The sequence below is a fragment of the Cyprinus carpio genome, chromosome A7, assembly GCF_018340385.1.
Source record: "Cyprinus carpio isolate SPL01 chromosome A7, ASM1834038v1, whole genome shotgun sequence".
NCBI classification, from domain to species: domain Eukaryota; kingdom Metazoa; phylum Chordata; class Actinopteri; order Cypriniformes; family Cyprinidae; genus Cyprinus; species Cyprinus carpio.
Genome location: NC_056578.1, coordinates 44,240,374 through 44,263,567, shown reverse-complemented (window position 1 = coordinate 44,263,567; position 23,194 = coordinate 44,240,374). Strand labels below are relative to the sequence as shown.

The window sequence follows — 23,194 nt, the reverse complement described above, 5'->3', positions numbered from 1 at the left end:
CACACACACACACACACACTTCTGGCGTGATTCGTTTCTTGCAAAAAGCCCAAAATGAGTTGAGAGCGCGTGAAGCGTCTTACCTGCTCACCATCCTCATCATCCTCACCGTGGTGCTGTGAGTTCAGTTGAAGAGAGTTTATTCACATCCAGAGGTAATCCAAACGCCGCTGCGCATCGGCTGGAGCGCGAGCGTCGCTCTCTCCGGGCTCCTGGGTCAGTTCTTCAGAGCGCCGCGGAGTTTAACGCGCGGATACGACCTCCTGCTCGAGCTTGGAGCGCGTGTGACGCGCGGCGGCTGTGTTCATCGCGGAGCGCACGGGGAGAAGGAGAGAGCGCGTGCCGTCCGGGAGGCGCGTGCGGCGAGACTGCGCGCTCGAGCTCGAGCGGCACCGGAGAGGGACGGAGAGGGGAGTGACGTCACGCGAGCGGGGCTTCAGAGACGCTGTCGACCGTTCGTCTCGTTTCAGCGATAATCACCGCGCCAATTACACGAGAGGACCTTCGTTTCCAGGGAAGTTAAATAACAACGTGTACGTCCGTGATTTTAGGGCGCGAACGTTTCGCGCTACGATCGATCTTTTTTCACAAACGGTAGCTATTTTAGAGACTTTTAGACGAAGTTTTTGTGTAATATATTTGAAGTGTTTCAATATATATATATTTTTTCAAGTATCCTGAGTAGCATGTATAAATTAAATATTTTGTCGATTTTTGATCGTATAGGAAACGGTGTAGTGTAATGGTTACATCATCCGGCGAATGTTACTTCTGTGCACGAGTCTATTTGCCGCCAGCGTTGTTACTAATCTGTAATTGAATTAGTTATATTAAGGTATATTAAGTTATCTAAATGTTTATATATATATATATATATATATATATATATATATATAGATATATATATCCTATATATATATATATATATATAGTATATATATATTTGTTTTCTAAAATGAAAAAATAACTTTAAATAAATTTCCAAAATAAATTGTTTATTTATTTATTTAAATTCTAAAATGAAAAACTGCTTAATAATCAATAGAAAGATAAACAAAAACAATTTAAATAAACACTTATTAATTATTAATTAATTAATTATTTATTTTTTATTTTGTGGTACAATCCATACAAAATGTCTTCACGCAAATCGTCTCTCCTCACCCCCGAAAAAAAAAAAAAAAGTTTAATTATTACAGCCACAATACTTCTAAAGGCTTATTTATGTAAATCCATTAAAAAAGGAGAGACAGATAATGGCAGCTCTTTTGTTTTGTCAATACTGTCCAATACTGATTATAATTGAAAGCACTGGAGCCGTCTGTCGTTGCTATGGTTACCTCCTCAGGTGAACAACATGTCTTTTGTGGGCCATGAATGGGGGTCAGACCCTCTCGAACCCCCCATAAACTCAAAAGGTGTACGGGAAGATGTTGCTGTTCGTAATACTGTAAAAATCAGCAACCCACTATCAATCATTTATCATATTACAGATCATATTTACTGTAATTGTCTACTTACGTCAACACCACAACATACACAGACTGTCATTAACTAACGAAGCTCTTAATGAACTGACTCAAACGGCTCCCCACAACCACTGTCATCATCAAAATTCAATAATGACTCTGAATTGGTAACAATTGGATGTCTATAGTAACTATAATAGCAGCACTATCAGCAAAGAGTTAAAACTGCAAAGAGCTTAAAACTATAACTTTAAGAGCCTCGGATGTGAATGTGTGGCGGATAGAGTGCATTATAAAGTCAGTTCCGCTGGTGGCCTGTTGGGCGCAGCAGAGTTAACGTGTGGCTTTATTGAACAAGTCTGTTATGTGTTCTGATAGCTGACAAGTGCTAGTCCTGACCCAGTTTAAATATCGTCAACAAAGATTCTTATCTAAGAAAAATACTGCTATCAAATCACACATTCGAGAGTTGGACAGGAGAGCTGTGTGTGTGTGTGTGTGCTGGAGCGAGCGTTTCCAATGCATCATTAAACAGATTGAAGGGCTTCTCATTCCAACAGCTGAAGCTCTGCCCCGCAGGCACCGGCACACAGCGAAGGTGTTCTGCTAAAACTCGTCCAAAGACAATCTGTGCAGCCCACCGCTTCGGGACACGAGAAAACAACAGACTGTCTGTGGGAGCAGCTCGGTGGGAAGATGTGCTTCCAGCCCTCACCTGTGCTACTGCCAGATCACGGACGCCGTCGCATTGGGATGCGCCGCATCGGGTTACTGCTATCGACAACCGCGGACGATTCCTGGAAAACGCAGGTATAATTGCTGCTGGAGTCACAACCTGCAGCAAGACGTTCATTGGAATTTGACATGCAGCCAATAAATTAGCTGAAATCCCATTTAGACGAGTATTAAACTGTCACGATTCAGCCCATCGCAATATAGTAACACAGAATCCTGATATCATAATTAGATTATGTCTAAAAGTCTGAAATAATGTTGTATTTTGCCAGGAAACATAATCTTAACATTAAAGCTGCAAGCAGCGATGAACGGGCCCTCGCACCCGGGCTCACCGCCACCGGGTGGCTTTTGTAAAACAGCGAACGGCGAGAAATATGCGTTTAATGTCGTAAATATAAGAGGAATATGTCAAAGTCATTTATATGTGCCAATCTTCCTGCTGCCAGCTGGTGGGGAAATATGACTATAACTGGATTTTGGCATGTACATTTCTTCAGTTCAGCACTTTTATAAAGCACATGAAATTTAGTGCAGATTGAACATGGAATGTTTGAGTTAGTATAAAGCATGTTGTGTCCTATTGCCAACAGGTGGCGCTATGACTATAACTGAATATTGGCCTTTAGATATCTTCAGGCCATGACTCTTTCCAAATATTTGAAGTTTGGTGCAGATTGGACATTGCATGTTTAAGTATAGTGTAAAAACAAGCCATTTCCTGTTTGCCAGCAGGTGGCGCTATGATTATAGTGGAATATTGACATTCAGATGTGTTCAGGCCAAGAACTCTTTTCGAACATGTGAAGTTTGGGGAAGATCGGACATCTTATGCCTGAGTTACAATAACTTCTATTCCCATGGCGAGACATCGAACTTTGTCATGGCGCCATGGCCACACCCTTTAATGAAACCTCAAGATGTTCACAATTTAACATCGCAAAGGTCTTTAGATTAGACTGACCAAAAAAAAAATTATAAAATGTCATACAATTTCTAGGAGTAGTTTGTTACGGCGTAAAACATGTTACTTCCTGTTGCCAGCAGGTGGCGCTATAGCGATATCTGAATATTGGCATGTAGATATATTCAGGTCAGGAGTCTTCTCAAACATGTGAAGTTTGGGGCAGATTGGACATTGTATGTCTGAGTTATAGCAACTTCCTTTCTCATGGCGAAACATCGAAATTTGTAAGGCCGCCACAGACACGCCCTTAAACGAAACCTCAAGATCTTCGCAATTTAACATCGCAAAGGCCTTTAGATTACACTTGCAAAGTTTGGTGTTGATCTGAATAAATCTCTAGGAGGAGTTCGTTGAAGTACAACCCCTGAAAATGGCAAAAACGACACAAATTTTGCAGAGAAAATTCCAAAATAACTGACTTCCTGTTGGGATTCGAATTTCGTACCAAGAGACTTTTTTGTAGGTATTGGTGTGTTACATGTGTGTACGATTTTTGTACATGTACGTGAAACGTAGCTCGAGGCGCCCTCCGTTGAGAAATGTATAGGTGGCGCTATCGAGGCATTTTTGCACACCCGATGGAATATTGGCCTTCAGATTTGTTCAGGCCAGGACTCTTATCCAACATGTGAAGTTTGGGCAAGATCGGACATTTTATGCCTGAGTTACAATAACTTTTATTCCCATGGCGAGACATCGAACTTTGTGACGGCACTATGGACACGCCCTTTAACGAAAACTCAAGATCTTCACAATTTAACATCGCACAGGCCTTTAGAATAGGAGTGACTGAAAAAAAAATTATGTCATAAAATTTCTCGGGGTAGTTTGTACAGTGTAAAATAAGTCACTTCCTGTTGCCAGTAGGTGGCGCTATGACTATAACTGAATATGGGCAAATCAATCTGTTCAGGTCAGGAGTCTTATCAAACATATGAAGTTTGTGGCAGATTGGACATTCTATGTCTGAGTTATAGCAACTTCATTTTTCCATGGCGAATCATCGAAATTCGTCAGGCCGCCACGGACACGCCCCCTCAAACGAAAACTCAAGATCTTCGCAATTTAAACCATCGCATTAGATTAGGCAACCCAAATTTGGTGTTGATCTGAATAAATCTCTAGGAGGAGTTCGTTAAAATACAAGGCATGCAAATGACAAAAATGATGCAAAATTTGCTCATAAAATTAAAAATTACCGAACTTCGTTGGGTTTCGGATATTGCTCCAAGAGTCTTTTTTGTAGGTACTGATGCTTTACACATGTGTGCCAATTTTCGTGCATGTAGTGAAACACACAGCTCGAGGGCTGTTGATTTTTTTACGGTAGGTGGCGCTGTCGAGCCATTTTGCCACACCCTCTTCTGAAACCTATATCAGACTTAAATTTTCACCATGTCTGACGCGTGTGTGCAAAGTTTCAGGACTTTTCGAGCATGTTTAGGCCCTCAAAAATGCGATTCATTTTGGAGAAGAAGAAGAAGAAGAAGAAGAATAATAATAATAATAAACGAAGCAGATACAAGAGGGTCCTCACACCATCGGTGCTCGGGCCCTAATAATTAAAACAAGATAATCCTACTCAAGAACAAACTTCTGTACACTCTCAGAAAAAAAAAAGGTACAAGAGCTGTCACTGGGGAGGTACCTTTTCAAAACGTACTCTTTAGGTACAAAGGTGTGCCTTTTGAAAAAAGTACCGCCCCAGTGACTTTTTTTCAGTGAGTGTAAGATAATAAGACTACAAGAGTGTGTCCTGGATCAGCAGTGTAAGTATCTGAATTATTGATGCATTATAGTTTCACAGTATCTCCAGATCCAGAACCTTGTTCTGTGAAAAGTCTTGTGACATACATACTGTGTTTGTTCAGAGTCCCAGAGCAACCCTAACCCAACGTTTACCTCGGCAGCTGCGAATGCACTTATTTTTGCTCTCCATTAGCCCTATTTGGACTCGTTTTCCCTTGAGTCTTTGGTATCCTCACTTCAATTCCTTCGCTTAAACTGGTGTCATTATATCACACAGACCGCTCTGATTTCAACACGACTTCTGTAGCGCCCTCGTCCATTTACAACTACAGAGGTCCTGATCCCACCTCAATCGTGAGTTTGCATACAGCGACTCTCGGACAAACACCGAGCAACACATAGACCTCAGGTATCAGGAGATCGAGTTGGATTCGGCGTGGCGTGTCTTTAGGCCTCTTTACAGCAGAACGGCCTCGGTTTGAGAGCGTCTGCACAGGAGAGGGATGTCTCTGCCGTCCTCTCTTCTGACTGTAATAGAGTGCGGGACGTGGCTGGATTTACAGTGGGAATCTGAGACTGCTGTCTCGCTCGGACTAATACAGCAGGCCCCGTCTGATGAATGAGAGCGGGCTGGAATCTATCAGCCGCTGATATTATCTATCAGGAATGGACTCTGTCATTCAGTGGCTCTCGGAGGTCAATAAAGGAGCCGTCTGTTGCGCTGATGGATGGAGGTGAGGCATCAATATGAAAACTTGGCTTTGAGTCCAAGGAGAGAAGCTCTGGAGTGGCACGGTTTGTTTTTATTTACTGTGATGTTTACCGAAGGTTGAGGTGTGTGCTGTTCAATCAACGGCGAAACGGCTGGATTTCAGTTCATTTGAATCTTTGGGAATGCATTCAATCCTGAAGGGAATAAGACAGATGGCCGTGTATTGGTGCACCAACACAAAAAACATTCGCCGGTGTAACGTGTGGAAGAAACGGTCAGCTTGTACGTACAGCTGTATTTCTGGATCCCAAGAACTCCACGGCCTCGAGGTTGATGTGTGGCCGTGAAGTATCGGCCCCTCCGGGAGACTAATAGCTCCAGTAATGAAGCGGCGTTTGACTGCGTGATTCATTCCAACACCCAAATCTTTATTGCCGTGTTTGTAAAGGCAGGCCGTATATCAGCGCACCAGAGCCGGTCAGCGTGACCTTGTTCAGGAGCCAAAGGCTAATGTGAACGTACTCACAAACTCTTCCACCAAATCTCAACCCAAAGACACTCTAAGCTACAGTACAACCGCTGAAAGTGGATCAGTTAAAACAGTTATTATGATCCAGACACTCTGGCACCAAGACGAGTCTCTGATTATACCCGGGGTTGATTACTCACCATCAGCGCTGAGGAATGCGTCGCATTACTGTGTTGCTCTGGAAAAGGCAACTAATTAGTGGTGTTTTCTAAGGCAGGGATCACTATTGCTCACAGCTCGAATCATGTGTGGTGTTGAGGAGAGGGGTACTGTTACTTTACTAAGTGATTCACCTGCTGGATGATAAGACTCCCACAGAGTTATGTTGAAGGAGGAAACCAAGTTATCTAGAGACCAGGAGATCAGCGAGATCTGAACCATAGGAAAGCCCAAGCAACTACCCGGAAGATTCCTAAAATAGAAAACAATGTTCTGAAGGAAGCCTGTTTTTTGATTAAAGCTACACAGGAGGAATAACCCATCTTCCAGCACCTTTACCACTGATATCCCGTCTCCTCGACCGCGCCGCTTCAAGCTGTTCATAGGGTGTCATACAGCCTCATGGATGTGCTCACGAAGGGTCATTACTCTCTCCGCTTGTGCGTGATTCATAAATACCTCGCTCCGCAGCCTGCCACCTCAGAAGAGAGCCAAACGCTTGACGTTTTAGAGCTGCATTTCAAAATCACGCCTTCAGATGGAATCAGATGTGATATGATGGCAGGCACTAACCCCCGCCTGGATCCACGTCTCCGTCTCAGGATGAGGGGCGTGTTGGTGCTGGTGAGGCTTGGCTTGTTGCCCCATTCACAGGAAAGCCTTCGGCGACAAGCGCGAGGCACCGCCATCGGATTAATCAAGAAACTGACACCCTTAACAGACAGAAATCTCACGTTTGATCCTCCACCGTGATATCAAATCTCCTTTCCCACGATGCAATGTGCTACTTTACATGACACACTGCATTCAACAGTCAAGACATGAAGTTTTTATTGCAGCAGAACAAGGAACTGACAACAATTAACAAACTGTTTGAATTGTTTCTTCATCCCCACCATATCACAACTGATTCATTTTTTGTGATGGAAATTACAGAGGCTGAAATAACATTTTCTGGGGGAAAAAATTCTTTCTTGCTAAACTTATTTTCACAGTATCCTAAATACAAACAATTCATTAATAGTTTCTACACTTTTTGATTTAATGTAACAAAACTGTAGCACAATGAAATATTTTATTCACAACTGATGCTTTCTTTTTTATTTATTTATTTATTTATAAATATTGACTCTCTGACTTCAGTTCAGTTTTGTACCATAAAAGCTGATTATAATTATTTATTAAAATCTTGAAATTGTGGTTAATCATAATAGACTAGCTTGCCTTTTATTCTCTATTATTATTTCATAAGTATGAAGTCTTATTTGTCATTATCATTTTCGAATCCCACACTGAAACATTTTATGATTATATCCGTCTTTACTTTGAACAAACAATTGTCTTCCTCTTTATTTATTCCTTCTCTTTCTAGCTTGTATTTATTTGAACAATGTCTAAAACTTGGTATTACAAGCACTTCCTGAGTCTGTTTGCCTCTTTAAGAAGAATCGCTTTATGTATCCCCCAACTGTAAATCGCTTTATGTCTGCAAAATGACTAAATGTAAATGTAAATGATTGTCAGTTTGATTTAGGGATGTTTATAAAAATATTACATAAAGCAGAAAAAATAAAGTTAAATATTGTCAGGATATATTTATTGTGATGTGACCATTTAAAAAAAAAAAAAAAGGAACATTTTTAAATATATTACAGTAGTTTAAATAAGATGTCATCCTTTGGGACACAAAAGTGGCCAAAGATTTGTTTTGTTTTGTTCCCCTCCCCAAAAAAAACACCTTTATATTTCACATTTTTTCTCCACAGGCCCCTACAACAAAAACCCATAATATCTCTATAGCAAGCAAATTTCAATTTAATTTGCGCACCAATCCTGGGTTTTAGGTACCATGAAAGTGGCTTAGCTTTTAGCGGTGTTTATCACCATAGTTACTTACACTCCACGGCTAACCTGCTCCGGGGCAGGTCATGTTCTGGGCTAGAGATCTCAAACTGAAGTTGGACCAATCACCTTCGAGCAAAGTGACACGTGTTTTACACAAAAAGTCACTCCCCCAGTTTCTCTTGCTCCAAAAATAAAATCACAAAAACAAAAAAAAAAAAAAAAAAACAAAAAAAAAAATAAGTCCGGCTTTAATGATAATTACTTAGAGTTATTTTATATGATTTATATAATTATTATATGACTCATATTATTAATGTATACAGATCATGTAATATTAATGAGCTGTAGTATCAATAGATAACACTATTTTAAAAATGACTGCATGTGACCTTACATGTTCTAGTCTCTATCATTATGTATTTTCAAATGTATAAACTAACTTAAGTTTCACTTGTGACTTCACTGATAGAGCAAGATCATTTCTTTTATTTGTCCTCTTTCATATTTCATATGACGTTTAAATTTGTCATATTCTTCAATCTCTTAACCTTTAGCAAAACCTTTAACCTTTAGTTTTGAATCTCGCTGGGTCTCTCGCGAGAAGTTAATCAAACTTGCTTTGTCTTGCAAGGCCCGTGATTGGCTGTTTGCCAGTGATGTCACACATTCATGTGCACGCGCTCCACAAACTCAGGATCAAAGCCTGAGTTGACAAAGAAAGATGATGATCAGCATCATGGAACCAACAAAGCCAGATTGGAGAGATTTGGTTTTGTCAACTCGAAACTAATCCCGTAACTCTGAATTTGTTCAGCTACCATCATGGTACCGGCCGCTGATGTCAGATACAAATGTTATCAGACAGTCAACAATACTGCAAAATCAGACAGAAATCAGCCTCAGCAAACTTCTCATATACACACTGTCACTGACGGATTCAGAACATAATTGCTCTTTTTTTTTCTGAAAATGAATTATTTTTCGATTACAAATACTGTATGTTGACAATAATTCTCGACAGTGACTTGCATTCGTGCGGCTGTACGGTTACCAGTTTAAAATGATGGACAAGGCTTCTGATAATCAGTTTGGCCTAAATCATGAAGATTAATCAAATGAACATTCATCATTCTGGAGATTTTATCTAAAGAGTGGAAAGAGAATATTAACAGACAGAAGAGCTAAGAAATAAATGGTCTCCGCCAGACTAATGCTAATTATGCTAATACCGCAGCAATTACAAAATATTAGAGTGATGCTCAATGTGACTAACTGAAAGAAAAAAAAAAGTAATAAAATTACTCTTCACTGGTTCTCATTTAGTATTGCTTCTGGGCACAAATTTTGCATTAGACAGTAAGTAGTGAATCAAGACTTTAACAGAAAGTAACAAACGCCCATTTATTAATAATGTGATAGATAAATATTTTATTTTATTTAAATAGTAGCAGCAAAACTAAATTATCTTAAAAGTAATATTCATTGATGTGAATTTTGTCGACTGCCTTGAAACAGACTTGAAAACAGGATTTAGGATTGTTTAGATGAGTTTCATGTGAAATAATGCTGTAAACTAGCAAAACCTTTTCAGTTCTGGTGTTTCTGAGCTGATCTTCAGAGCGACTGTTCATCATTTCATCATTATTGTAACTCGCTCTCCAGCTGTTGATGAGATTGATTGACAGTTGCCACGGTGACAGCAGCAGTCGTCGAGGAGACGGGTTCACTGTGCGTAACGAGGGACGGTCACTTTTCGCCGCGGAGAAAGAACTGCTCAGCCTGACAATGACAGCTTTCAGAGCCGCAGACGACAGAAAGATGGAGAAATGCATTCTAATGCTGCAGAAGAGCTGGATGTTGGTCCGTTACCAAAGAGTGGATGGTAGCCATTGACTTCCATGGTATTAAAAAAATACTATGGAAGTCCATGGCTACAGTCAACTGTTTGGTTACCAACATTCTTTAGCATATCTTTTTTGTGGTCAGCAGAAAAAAAGGGTTTGGAATTTGAAGACAGAATGAACTAACTGTTCTCTAAGTCTATCATAACTACTCTTTGTGAAAGTACTTGTTATTCACTTGGTGATGAAGGTGAGCGTGTCTGATAATGCAGGTGTATGTTTGTCTGACGTGAATCAGGGATCGTTGTAAAGAAAGATATGTATGTATATCAGCTTCCACACTTTCATCAGTTTCACAGTGTTTGATGCGCTGTATAGAAAGACTTTGCAAAGCTTTATGGAATTGTACATCACTACTGAATTTGGGCACTAAGACAACAACAATTTAATAATAATAATAATAATAATAATAATAATAATAATAATAATAATCATCATAATAATAATTAAAATAGTGAATACAACAATAAGAATTATTAATCATTAATTATTATTATTTGTTTAAATATAATAACAGTTCTTATAATAATACTAGTAATAATAATAATAATAGTAGTAATGTTAATAACAACAACAATAATGGTAAATATTTATTTATTTATTTAGTGTATTAATAATAATAACAATAATAATAATAATAATAATAATAATTTAGTGTGTTTATAATAACACTGATGATGACGATGATGATGATGATAATAATAATTCAATATAATTGATTGATTAATTAATATATTTGTTTGTTTGAATGACTTCCAAAGTGAAAATGACTTTTATATTGTTTCTATATAGCTTTTCTTAACATTCGTTTGGATTGCGAACCATCTGAGAAAAAAAACAACATTTTATACTGAAAACCACTTTAAACTGAAACCAACACCAGCAGTTTTCAGGACATCAAACTACCCATGACTTCTAGTTATAAATATAGTTACTAAAATAATGAAACACTTCACCATTGAATGATTTCAATTGTGATATAATCTGTTTTTTTTTTATTATTATATTTATCTTTATCTAATTGATATGTGGTGTATGTTTTAGTACGTGAGAGTCTGATGACTTCATGAGTGAATACAACATGCAACAAAGCAGAAAACACACACACACACACACACACACACACACACACACACACACAATGGTTGGCTCTGTTAATTGCACTGAGAGTTATAGTCTGTATTGATGAGGTCTAATCACGGCTGTCAATGATATTTATGAGCTCAGCATCACAAACATGCTGGTCAGATTAAAACCTCATTAATAAAGTCTGTCCAGCAGGTATTAAACAGCTCATCCCACTCCAGCAGGAAGAAAGCTTACACCACATTACAATTCATTAATACGGCAACAACCCCACCATCAGCTTGTGTGTGTGTGTGTGTGTGTATGTGTATGTGTCTGTGTGTGTGTGTGTGTGTGTGTGTGTGTGTGTGTGTGTGTGTGTGTGTGTGTGTGTGTGTGTGTGTGTGTGTATGCGTGAACTCCAGTTGGATGAATCCCAGTAATTAAAGCATAAATTGGGCCTATTGAAGAGGAAGCTGAACTCACAGATTGAACACATGACAATCACCCGATTTCTGCTCCGCAAACAAACACACGCTTTCAAATCAAATCAATAAGCGTCCAAAACCAAACAATCTGATCTGAATCATAATGACATGAATGCAGAGCTTTATCAGAGACACACACACACATGAAACCCCATTTCACAGACACTCAGAGACAGTGAACAGTCTGTGGGGTCAAAGGTCAGAAGTACAGTGAGAGGTCAATGCTGTGACTACACCAGCATCTCTGTCAACTGATGTAGCCATGTGCTTGATAAAGCGATTACAGACATCCTCTGGTACAGAGGTCATGAGTCAGACTAACGTATGCTGTGTTAATGGCCCAGATTCCTGACCTGCTTGTGATGCTGTGTTCATGTGTGTGACAGGAATATGAAGCCTAATGTAGTCTCATTTGTACAATAAAGTGTGTGTTTGTGTGTGTGTGTGTGTGTGTGTGTGTGTGTGTGTGTGTGTTGTGGGTGTGTGTGTGCTGATGGGGAGCAGTAGATATCTAGTATTACGAGTCCCCAAAACACACACACACACACACACACACACACACACACACACACACACACACATTTAACTTGGTTAGTGAGAACACCTCATACCCACAATGGTTTGTATATACAGGTGATGATATTTTCTATCTTAACACTGCATTTTATTGCAACACTAACCTAAACCAAACCAAACCTAACTCTAACTAAATCTAACCAAACCCTTACCTAACCCTGACCAAAACTAACTGTAACTACATCTAATCATATCTAACCTAAACCTAACATAACTAAACCCGAAACCTACTGTAGATGAATATAACCAAACCTAACTTAAACCTAACCATAACTAATCCTAATCAAATCTAACCCTAACCCCCAACTAAATCCATCCAAACCTAATCTATTCCTAAACAAACATTGCCCTAACTAAATCTAACCTAAACCAAAATCTAAACCTAACTCTAACCTAATCAAACATAACCTAAGCCTAACCATAACTAAATCTGACCAAACCTAACCCTGAATGAATATAACCAAACCTAACTTAAACCTAACCATAACTAATCCTAATCAAATCTAACCCTAACCCCCAACTAAATCCATCCAAACCTAATCTATTCCTAAACAAACATTGCCCTAACTAAATCTAACCTAAACCAAAATCTAAACCTAACTCTAACCTAATCAAACATAACCCAAGCCTAACTAAATCTGACCAAACCTAACCCTGAATGAATATAACCAAACCTAACTTAAACCTAGCCACAACTAATCCTAACCAAATCTAACCTAACCCCTAACTAAATCCATCCAAACCTAATCTAATCTAATCCTAACCAAACCTAACTCTAACTAAATCTAACCAAACCCTTACCTAACCCTGACCAAACCTAACTGTAACTGCATCTAATCAAACCTAACCTAAACCTAACATAACTAAACCCGAAACCTAGATGAATATAACCAAACCTAACTTAAACCTAACCATAACTAATGCTAATCCTAACCAAATCTAACCTAACCCCTAACTAAATCCATCCAAACCTAATCTAATCCTAACCAAACCTAACCCTAATTAAATCTAACCAAACCTAACCAATCCCAACCTGCTCCTAATCCTACTAACCCTAATAAACCTGTTGAAATCAGTTTGTCTGCCCATCCAGCCTTAAAAGTTAATGCTAAACGAACTTGGCTTGGCTTGAGCTCCGAGTTCAACCCCCTCACTGTGCTACAACATAGAAGGAGAGTAACAGAAACAGAGGAGGAGATGGGGAGGTGGAAGGATGCTGCCACAGTGACTGCAGCTTATATAGGCTCGTGATGATGATTGACAGGACGGAATGATTAAGCTTCTTCCGAACCAGTGTTTGAACTTCATGAAATGGAAATCCAAACATGATTTGATTTGATTGATTTATCCATGCCTTTCAAACAGTGCGCAGCTCATTAACATTTACTTCTCCACATTTCTTTAAATGTGAGAGGATACACATTTTCACATTTTGAAAATGTCCTCAGAAACCTGCACCCATGTCTCCTCACTTCATTCACCGTTTTATGAGATATTGCAAACATTATTAAAACAAGTAAATAAATAAATTTAATGCAAAACCTACCAAGGGTTTTTTTTTTTTTTTTTTTTTTTTTTTTTTTTCATAAAATTAACCTGAGGAAAAGGGAAAGCAATATTAGTAGAAATTGATAATTGTTTTTACCGATATTTTGTATGGCCCCTTTTGATGTTAAAGTTTGATATTTTTATTATTTATTAGCTTTTAACTACTATACATACTCAAAATATTGTAAAATGGGGTGAATATTTGCTAGTCCTAATAATGCCTGATTTCCCAGTGGACTTATCAAAGTACATTATTTTACTGAATATGCATTTTTAAATGATTTGAATGAATGCATAACCACAGCTGATGTCAGTTATTTATTTGCAAAATATTTAGAATTAATTTCACTCTTACTGTCACTAATTCCATAAGAACTTAATGATCATTGATGGGTTTTCACTGCAAAACAACATTAAAAAATATTCTTCAAAAATCACTACAATATTTGAAAACTATGTTGCAGCAAATTCTGTCATTTTGGGCCACAAAACTCTCATGAACTTCTGGTGGGAATGTCTAAATATTTCTATTATGTAGTCAGTTAGTGTTTTGCTGCTCTGGCAAATAAAGAAAGCTTTGGAAATTCGCACATGAAAAGAAACTTGGCAGATGTTTCCTGCAACTCTGATTTGTCTTTCTGCACTTTTCATTTTTCTTCACAGGCAAAATCATTGTGAGAGTGACTTGCTATACAATCTAAACATACCCCCCACCCCACACACACACACACACTGTTTGTAAGCCGTGTGAGGAATGAGCTGATGTCTGAGTGAGTTTCTCTGAGCTGATGGATCGTGCTGTAGGTGTATAAAACAGTTCAGTTTGCTTTTGTTTGTTTCCTCAGAGTTTGTATTAATGACGTGCCAGCATCTCTGTCGAGATGCTCCCAGCATGCTTCTGCTCGTGCTAACAGAGCTGATGGGATCGGGGCGGGCATTCATCACTGTCAGTCACAGCTCAGCAGCGGTTCTGATTGGATGGTCAAGATTTAGAGAGAACAAAAGCTCAGCACAATGATTTCACAATCGGCAAACTAGACAACGTGTGTGTGTGTGAGTTTGTGTGTGTGTGTGTGTGTGTGTGTGTGTGAGGCAGTTTTGCTGCTGCTGAAGCGCTACACCTGCACTCCGTCAGCAGGTCGGCCCGCCGCCGCCGAACACGCTTACACATGCACACATGCACAGAAGCCACGGCACGTTACCTCTGAAAGCCCTGGCGAAGATCCTGAGGACTCAGGAGCTGAAAAACAAAAGCAGTTCAATTTAAAACCACACAAACACACATGAAAGCTCCTCGCTCGTCCCATCAGTCTAATCTCAGGAATCAGCCAGCGGAGGGAATGAGGATACACGCCGCTGTAAAGTTCATCACGCCATCAGCGGCGGCTCAACGTGGGAAGCGTTCGTTTGGCGAGTAATTGAACTGCAGGCGTCTGAAAGGTCAGAGATTATTGGACAGCTGACAATCGGAGAAAACTGTTGATTCATTTCGAGAGAGAAAGAATGAGTTTTCTTTGAGTTTCTATGAGACTGTGAGTGATCAGCGATGCAGGACGTTCATCAGAGTGGAAGTCTTTTCTATCAACGGCTGCAACACAAGTTTGAGTGGCAGTAAAGACTGTGCAAATACAGAATAGTGGAAAATACTGACAAAATAGGAACATAAACTTTGAATTTAAGACATTTTTAATGTTACAGAAGATTTCTATTTCAAATAAATTCTGTTCTTGTGGGCTTTCTATTCATCTGTGAATCCTGAAAAATAAAATGTATCACAATTTCCACAAAAATATTGTGCAGCACGACTGTTTTCAACATTGATAATAATCAGAAATGTTTCTTGAGCAGCAGATCATAATATTAGAATGACTTCTGAAGATCATGTGACACTGAAGACTGGAGTAATGATGCTGAAAATACAGCTGCACATCACAGAAATACATTACAGTTTAACAGATATTCACACAGAAAAAATTATATTTTAAACTGTATAATAATATTTCACAATTTTACTGTATTTCTGATCAAATAAATCTTCCTAAATATACTCAAGTATGTGTGTGTGTGTGTGTGTGTGTGCGCGCGCTTCAAATGCATAAACTCTACTGAACCCAACACTGCAAATTCAGATCAACTGAATTTAGTCCATCTCAATACATAATTGAATTCTATGGTGAAAAAATTAAAAAATCTGAAAATGCATAAATCCATCTCTGCCGAAAACAACCCAAACTAACTCAATTAAATTCAGCTCATCTCAACCCAGCACAACATAAATCAACCCAGCTTAAATAACTCAACTCAACTTTTCAAGTTCAGCTTTCAAAAGTCAGCTCAAACCAACACAGCTTAATTAAATTCAGTGCAACGCAACTAATTGCAAATCAACTTGGATAAATGTGTCCACCAAATGCATAAATGCAAACAAAACAAAAAAAAAACCCACATAAATAAAACAAAATATTTCCCAACATAACTCAAATAAATTCAACTAATTATTCCAATTAACAGAATCCAATTAATGCCAACCCAACATAATTCAATTTATCTCACTGAATAAATAATATTTTTCAAAGTTAAAATAAATAATCTTAAAGTAATCAGTCTCCATACTTTGAAATTTCATGTTTATATCAATGTGTTACTTGCCATTTCTTTGTAATTCATTGATACCTACCAGCAATTTCCAGGTGAAAATTACTTTCAAAGTAAGTTTTGAAACAACTATTAAGTATTATTCATGCCAGGCCAGTAGGTGGCGAAGTCACTTTGTAAAGAAACACTATGCACATGCACACATAAACATTCCTATAGACTGAACATGTGTGCACACGTATGACATCACACTTTTCACTAATTCGCGTTTTTATAGTTTACATGGAGATTGTAACAATGTAATTTTCAAAAACTTGCTCTTTGAAACCCGTTTTCAAAAGTTTATGTTATTAGGCCCCCAAAATGCTGTTGTTGTGTAAATGAATGGCAAAAAGGCATACAAAGTGTTATGTAAACACCCCCTAATTCCAGTGCATGAGTGTTTGTCAGTTCTGTTTGTTCTTATTCATGTGAATATAGCGTCAGCACTCTGTCTGTTCAGCCCCACACTGATGACTGACAAAGCCATCAGCCAATCAAAATGCAGAATGTGAGCACTGGCTCCACCTGCTGGTTTATGGCACAGCTTCTGCTCAGTGTGTGTTGTACAAACAGTGCTGAGTGTGATAGCGCTGATGGGCTGAGCGCTCGTCCCCTGGGTCCTCATTAAACTCTGAAGACACTTCACTCGCAGGACTCCTCAACACTCTCTCAATTGGTTCTGGAGTCTCATGAGGCTTTGCATCCAGTTAAAGTCCATTCCACTCACAAGCAGACAAACGTCCAGAAGCAGCTTCAGTGTAACCAGCGGCAGTGTTCAGTGTCGAGGGCAGAAGATCATTTCAACAGTAAAATGCTGTGCTAAAAGCCTGTTAATTGCTTAACGGTGCAAGCAACACACACGCATTTGTGATTTACATTAGATGAGTATATGTGCAAATACTTACATTAGATGATTATATATGCAAATATCTTTTTTTTTTTACCTTAAAAATTATATACCAAAATTTTATTTTTCACTTTTTGAAATCAAAATGTTCATTTTGGGGTGGAGTATCCCTTTAAATTTGGGGATAGAAAATAGGATTTTTTTTTAACTTCAAAAGGAAATTACTTATTGAAATAAATGTGATTGTTGCAAAGTAAAATAGTTATTATTTTCTGGTTATTATTGATATTTTGGTTATATAATAACCTGAAGCTGGCATTTAATGTATATATATATATATATATATATACATTAAATGCCAGCTTCAGGTTATTATATAACCAGAATATCAATAACAATAATCAATAATATAAATATAATATATCAATTAAAACCAGAATATATATATATATATATATATATATATATATATATATATATATATATATATATATATATATATATATACTGTAGTTCTATAATTTATGGATTATTAAAATTATTATTAATTCAGTAATTAATCATTATTAAAATAATGGCTACCAATAGTTGCTCACATAAAATTCAAGTTATTAATTTTTGCCTACAAAACCTCCACTGGATCTGCACCCCTTTACCTAAATTCATTACTTCAGAGTTATGTGCCTCGAGAAGCTTGTGTTCTGCAAGTGAATGATGCATTATTGTTCATCCCAAAGAGGCACAGAATCACTTTCTCTGACTTTTTCATTAACTGTTCCCTCCTGGTGAATGACCTGCCCAACTCAGTCCCAGCAGCTGAGTCCTTAGCCATCTTCAAGAAACCACTAACATCTCTTCCATCTTTATTTGACCCTAAAACTCTAGCATTTTCTATTCTAATTCTATTCTTCATAAAAAAGAATAATAAAAAAACTAACACTTGCTTCTCTAATCTTTTTTGCTTTTCTAATTCTATCTATTTGTTTTCTTTTTACTTATTATACAATTATAATTCTGACTTTCTGTCTTCGGACTTCTTCTGATTAACAAACAAAAAAGGCCTCTAACACTAGCCTCTAACCCTTTTGTATTTAAATAAATAATTTCTACTTTAAAAATATGTAAGTGTCAAGCCCTGCTTATAATGACAAAAAATGTAAAATACATTAGGTTATACAAAAACACACACACACAAAAATAAATACATATATTCCCCAAATCCCCTCATTTTTATTGACATTACATGTTAGTTACATTAGGTTATGTTACATGTTATGTTGCTGAATGAATGTTTTTACACACACACACACACACACACACACACACACACACACACACACACACACACACACACACACACACAGTGTCAGGAGCAGATCTGCTGTAACATTTTGGAATAACATCATCTCTGCTCGTTCTAAGATGCTGCTCCAGTCTTGTGGAAATTACACACGGTGAAAGCGGAAATATTGAAATTCAGATGAGCTGGATGTGAACATGTGTGTGTGTGTTTGTGTGTGTGTCCCAGGAGAAACAACGCTGTTCCTCAGAATAAGTGGCTGTGCGGTGGGGGGTCTAGTCATAAAAACCTCCCCTCTCACTCTCGCGCTCGCAAACAGACTCTTTCCCCAAATACATCAGCTTCTGCGCTGCGCTCCAGACATGACAAGATGCCATTATCCACTTCTGCACATGAATCTCTGATACCAGTGTTTAGGCAGCTTGTGACAATACAGGAGGCATAGCGTACATTTCATTTCATTTTCTTCCCTGCTGATTTCTATTTATAATATTAGTCAAGGATATTTTACACCAAAAATAATGCATTCATTTATCATAATAAATTTCCAAATATCAACAAACAACAAAAAACCATAAAAACCCCTCAAAACTTCACTAATCTTCATTAGGAGTATTTACATTCACATTTTTTCATTAGGAGTATTTACATTTACATTTTGTCATTTAGCAGATGCTTTTATCCAAAGCGACTTACAAATGAGGGCAATGGAAGCAATCAAAAACAACAAAAGAGCAACAATATGTAAGTGCAAATGACAAGCATTGGTTAGCCTGACACAGTACATGTAGCAAGGTATATATATATATACACACACAGAACATGGAGATTTGGTTTGGTCCTCACACGGCACCTAGTATGATGCATCAAATATAACTATGAAAAAAAATATATAATAGCGACAATATTATTTATTTACTTCTCTATTTATTTACTCAAGTTCTCTCATTATAATCAACAAAGTGCACACGATGTAAAAAGAGCTTCATCAATTGACAACTTCAGTAATTTTAAAGGGAACCGCCTTTACTTTCTTTTGTACATTTATATATTTTTATAAAACTTTAAAAAATAAGATAAAATTGCAGCCGCATTTAAATGCAGGAGTGTATACTATTCCTTAAAATATCAGAGTGCAAGATTTGTGCAACGCGACGCGCAACATTTATTCTTATTTGTCTACATATTGTATCTTCATTTAAAATCTTGTTTGATTTTATTTTGTATAATTGCATATAAAAAAAATAACTAACTTTGTCATGTATATGCAAAATGTGAAATTGCAATCTTCGCAGTTTACAGCATTTTATAATTATATTGTACAATAATATTTACCTTAACGTGTTTTGTAACTTTATTATTTAAAGCAAAAGAGATTTATTAAAACAAATTTATGAGAGTCATGCATCCATTTAATCTTCATCAAGAACAACTAATGATCAACGAATTGGAGCAGCATCGGCCGTTAGATCATTTTAAAACACCAAATAGCCTCGGTTGTAGACTTGTGAAGATTTATTTTTAATGAGGATCCCATAATGTAACCTAAAAGAAATGTGCTCTATTACTATTCATATTCAAGTGTTTGTGAGGAAAATTAATATGCATGCATTACAGGGAGGCGCCCTCGTGATCACTTGAATTTTTTTTCCTGATAATGAAATAACTTAAAACTGGGGTGCCTCACATACATGAGAAATATATCAACAGAAAGCTTGAAATGTCTGCTTTTAAACGAACCAATTCAAAATGAAAAGAAATACTCCCTGATTATGTAATCTGTGAAAGTTGCATTTCTCTCTAAAGGCACATACATGTGGAGAGAGTCAGCACTGTGAATTTCATCTTGCAGCTGACAAGAAAACATTAGTTTATTAATAAATAATTAAAATGTCTCCTTTTTCACAATTATTAGGATACTTCTGCCTGTGCTTTGTGGCAAACTTAAAGCGTGTGCTTGAGCGAGGAATATATTAAGGCTCATTATGGATTATAGATGTTAATTTAATATAAACGTGTGATTAGTTGAATAATGACTTAAATGAACGACTAGTAACTAAAAAAATCTTATGTGGGGGCAGCCCTATTAAATTCCTTCTAGACATCTCTGTTAAAGTTTTTAAAGCATTATATACGTGTTTGCATAAATTCTGCTTTCAGAACGGTCTGTAACGGAGAGATGACATTGAATTTTCCTCTGAAACACAAAAACAAAAACTGAAATTAAATTTATAGGCTTATTTTATTTTTTTGTGAATGGTAAACCCTTCTCTGTTCTGCAGATATTGTTGCTTCTGGTTTGTGCATTGTAAATCACAGAAAGTCTGCAAAATATGTTGTCTCCCAAAAACTATTTTGTTTTTTGTCTTTTTTCTCAAATCTGTAATGCATGTGTATTTCCCAAATCTAAAATAGCCTATAAAACATGTTCATAGACGGATACTTTTCTAATGTCTTTACTCTGTTTGGGATTTAGAAAAACATAAAGAGATGGTTCAATATATTGGTAATGAATACATTCTGTTAGAATTTATATTTCAGGTTTTGATTGAATATCACGTCAATAATGCTGGAACCCAATAATGAAACTAAAAATGATTATGCCTAATGTCTCGGGACGTTTCTTATTACTGCAATATATTTTTACATTTGTATTGCCAAAACGACAGCAGCGTTGCCGCTTACAATTAAAACTAGTACAAAAAAAATAGTACAAAGCAGCACATTAAGAACAAAAGTTTTTCTCTTTGGCAGATTATAATAATTTTTATTATTATAAAAAAAAAAAACAAAAAAAAAACACCACAATCGGGATTTCTGAAATCACATCTACCACTGGACCATGGATTAACTTGATAAACCAAACTTCCCTTTTCCATTGCGTGTTTGCGCAAGACAGATGCCCTTCTTCATTCATATATATATATTATATATATACTATATCTAATATATATATATTATAATATATATATATATAGTCTATTTTTTTTTTTTTCGTCAGCACTTAACCAACTAATACTAGTACTTACCTTTTCTTTTCTTGTCTATCATATTCTTTAAAAAAAAACAAAAAAAAACTTGGCTACGTGTTCTGTACTAGACTAACTGAGACTTGTCATAGCACTTGTATACCGTTGTTGTTCTCTTGTTGACCTGATTGCTTCTATTGTTATCATTTGTAAGTCGCTTTGGATAAACGCGTCTGCTAAATGGTTAAATGTAATGTAAATGTATATATGTGTGTGTGTGTGTGTGTGTGTGTGTGTGTGTGTGTGTGTGTGTGTGTGTGTTTGAACTGTACTGCCAGTGAGCAAGCTGCTTTCTGATGGTGCTTTTGATGAATAGCCTATAAAACGGACTTATAGCACCGATGGTAATAGCACCATTTATTTTTCAACCATACAAAAAAAAAAAAAAAAAATATTAATGGAACAAAAACACATTTTTGCTGTAATAATAATTAATTATTTCTCTCTGTTCTCTGTGCAATATCTGATGTAATCAGCCTGGTTTCAGCCTGTTCAAAGCGCAATGATATTAACGTTTTACTGTCATTATTAGCCCTTCATGGATTAAGTCTTATATGTACAGTATTATATGTATCTTGTTGTGAATATAAACCATCACTTTCTGACATGGCAAAGCTAAACTACACCTGCTTTTAGAGCTTTGCATTTCAGCCCGAGCTTGACATGTTCACACAGACAGAGATGGCAGAAAGCGCATCTGGTTTATTTTCTCTATTTTACAGATGCACAACGTTTTGTTGATATTCATGTGAGTGTACACAGAAATAAGGGTACACCATTTACAGTCCGAATTAAATATTAGTCTTATCTTTATGAGCAAAAGTGACGGCGTACTTCAAGTTGTTTCCACTGTTATGAAGAACAGATTGAAGGGATCACACTGGTGCCTCCGCACATTAACACACTCTCTGCACAAACGCTTAGATATACACCTAACAGTGCACTTTTAAATGTTTAAACTAACATTGTAATATGCTTTAAGTCTTCTATATCTGCAGATTTTATTTTAAGCAAGTCGTGATGATTTGAGAAGGCTAAATTGATTAAACGTGATCAACTCAATTAAAAATAAATAAAAAAGTAAAAAATATTAAATATATATTAAAATATATATTAAATTATTATTATTATTATTTACATTTTATGGATTCCCCCAATCTCCCGCACAGCCAAATTCTGTATACGAAACCATATTATTTTATTTATTTTTTTAAATGGATTGTTTATTATTTAAAAACGTTTTAATTAAAACAAAGGAAGGTTAAGGGTGGGTTTCTTAAGAAGTGGGATTATACGAGCCGGTCTAAATGTTAAGTGTAAAACACCAGTGTGAAGGGATGTGTTAACGAAGTGAGTGAGTGCAGATACAAAGGCAGGAGAAATGGCATGAAGGAAATGAGATGGAATAGGATCAAGCGGTCAATTAATAGGATGATTGGAAAGGATTAGTTTAGAGACTTCTGCATCAGAGAGTGGAGAGAAGTATGTAAACAAGTGTATGTTTGCTGGTAAGATGTGTTTGACAGTTTGTGGTGTGGCAAATTGTCCACTGAGGGTTGTAATTTTATTAATGAAGAATGTGGCAACGTCATCAGCTGTTAGAGTTGATGAAGGAGGGGGAGGAGAAGGACAAAGGAG

At 37.0% G+C, this 23,194-nt stretch overlaps 1 pseudogene; it reads right to left on the bottom strand.

Moving 5' to 3' along the window:
• LOC109056765 overlaps positions 1-23,194 on the bottom strand; it is a 322,386-nt pseudogene that overhangs the window by 124,324 nt on the left and 174,868 nt on the right.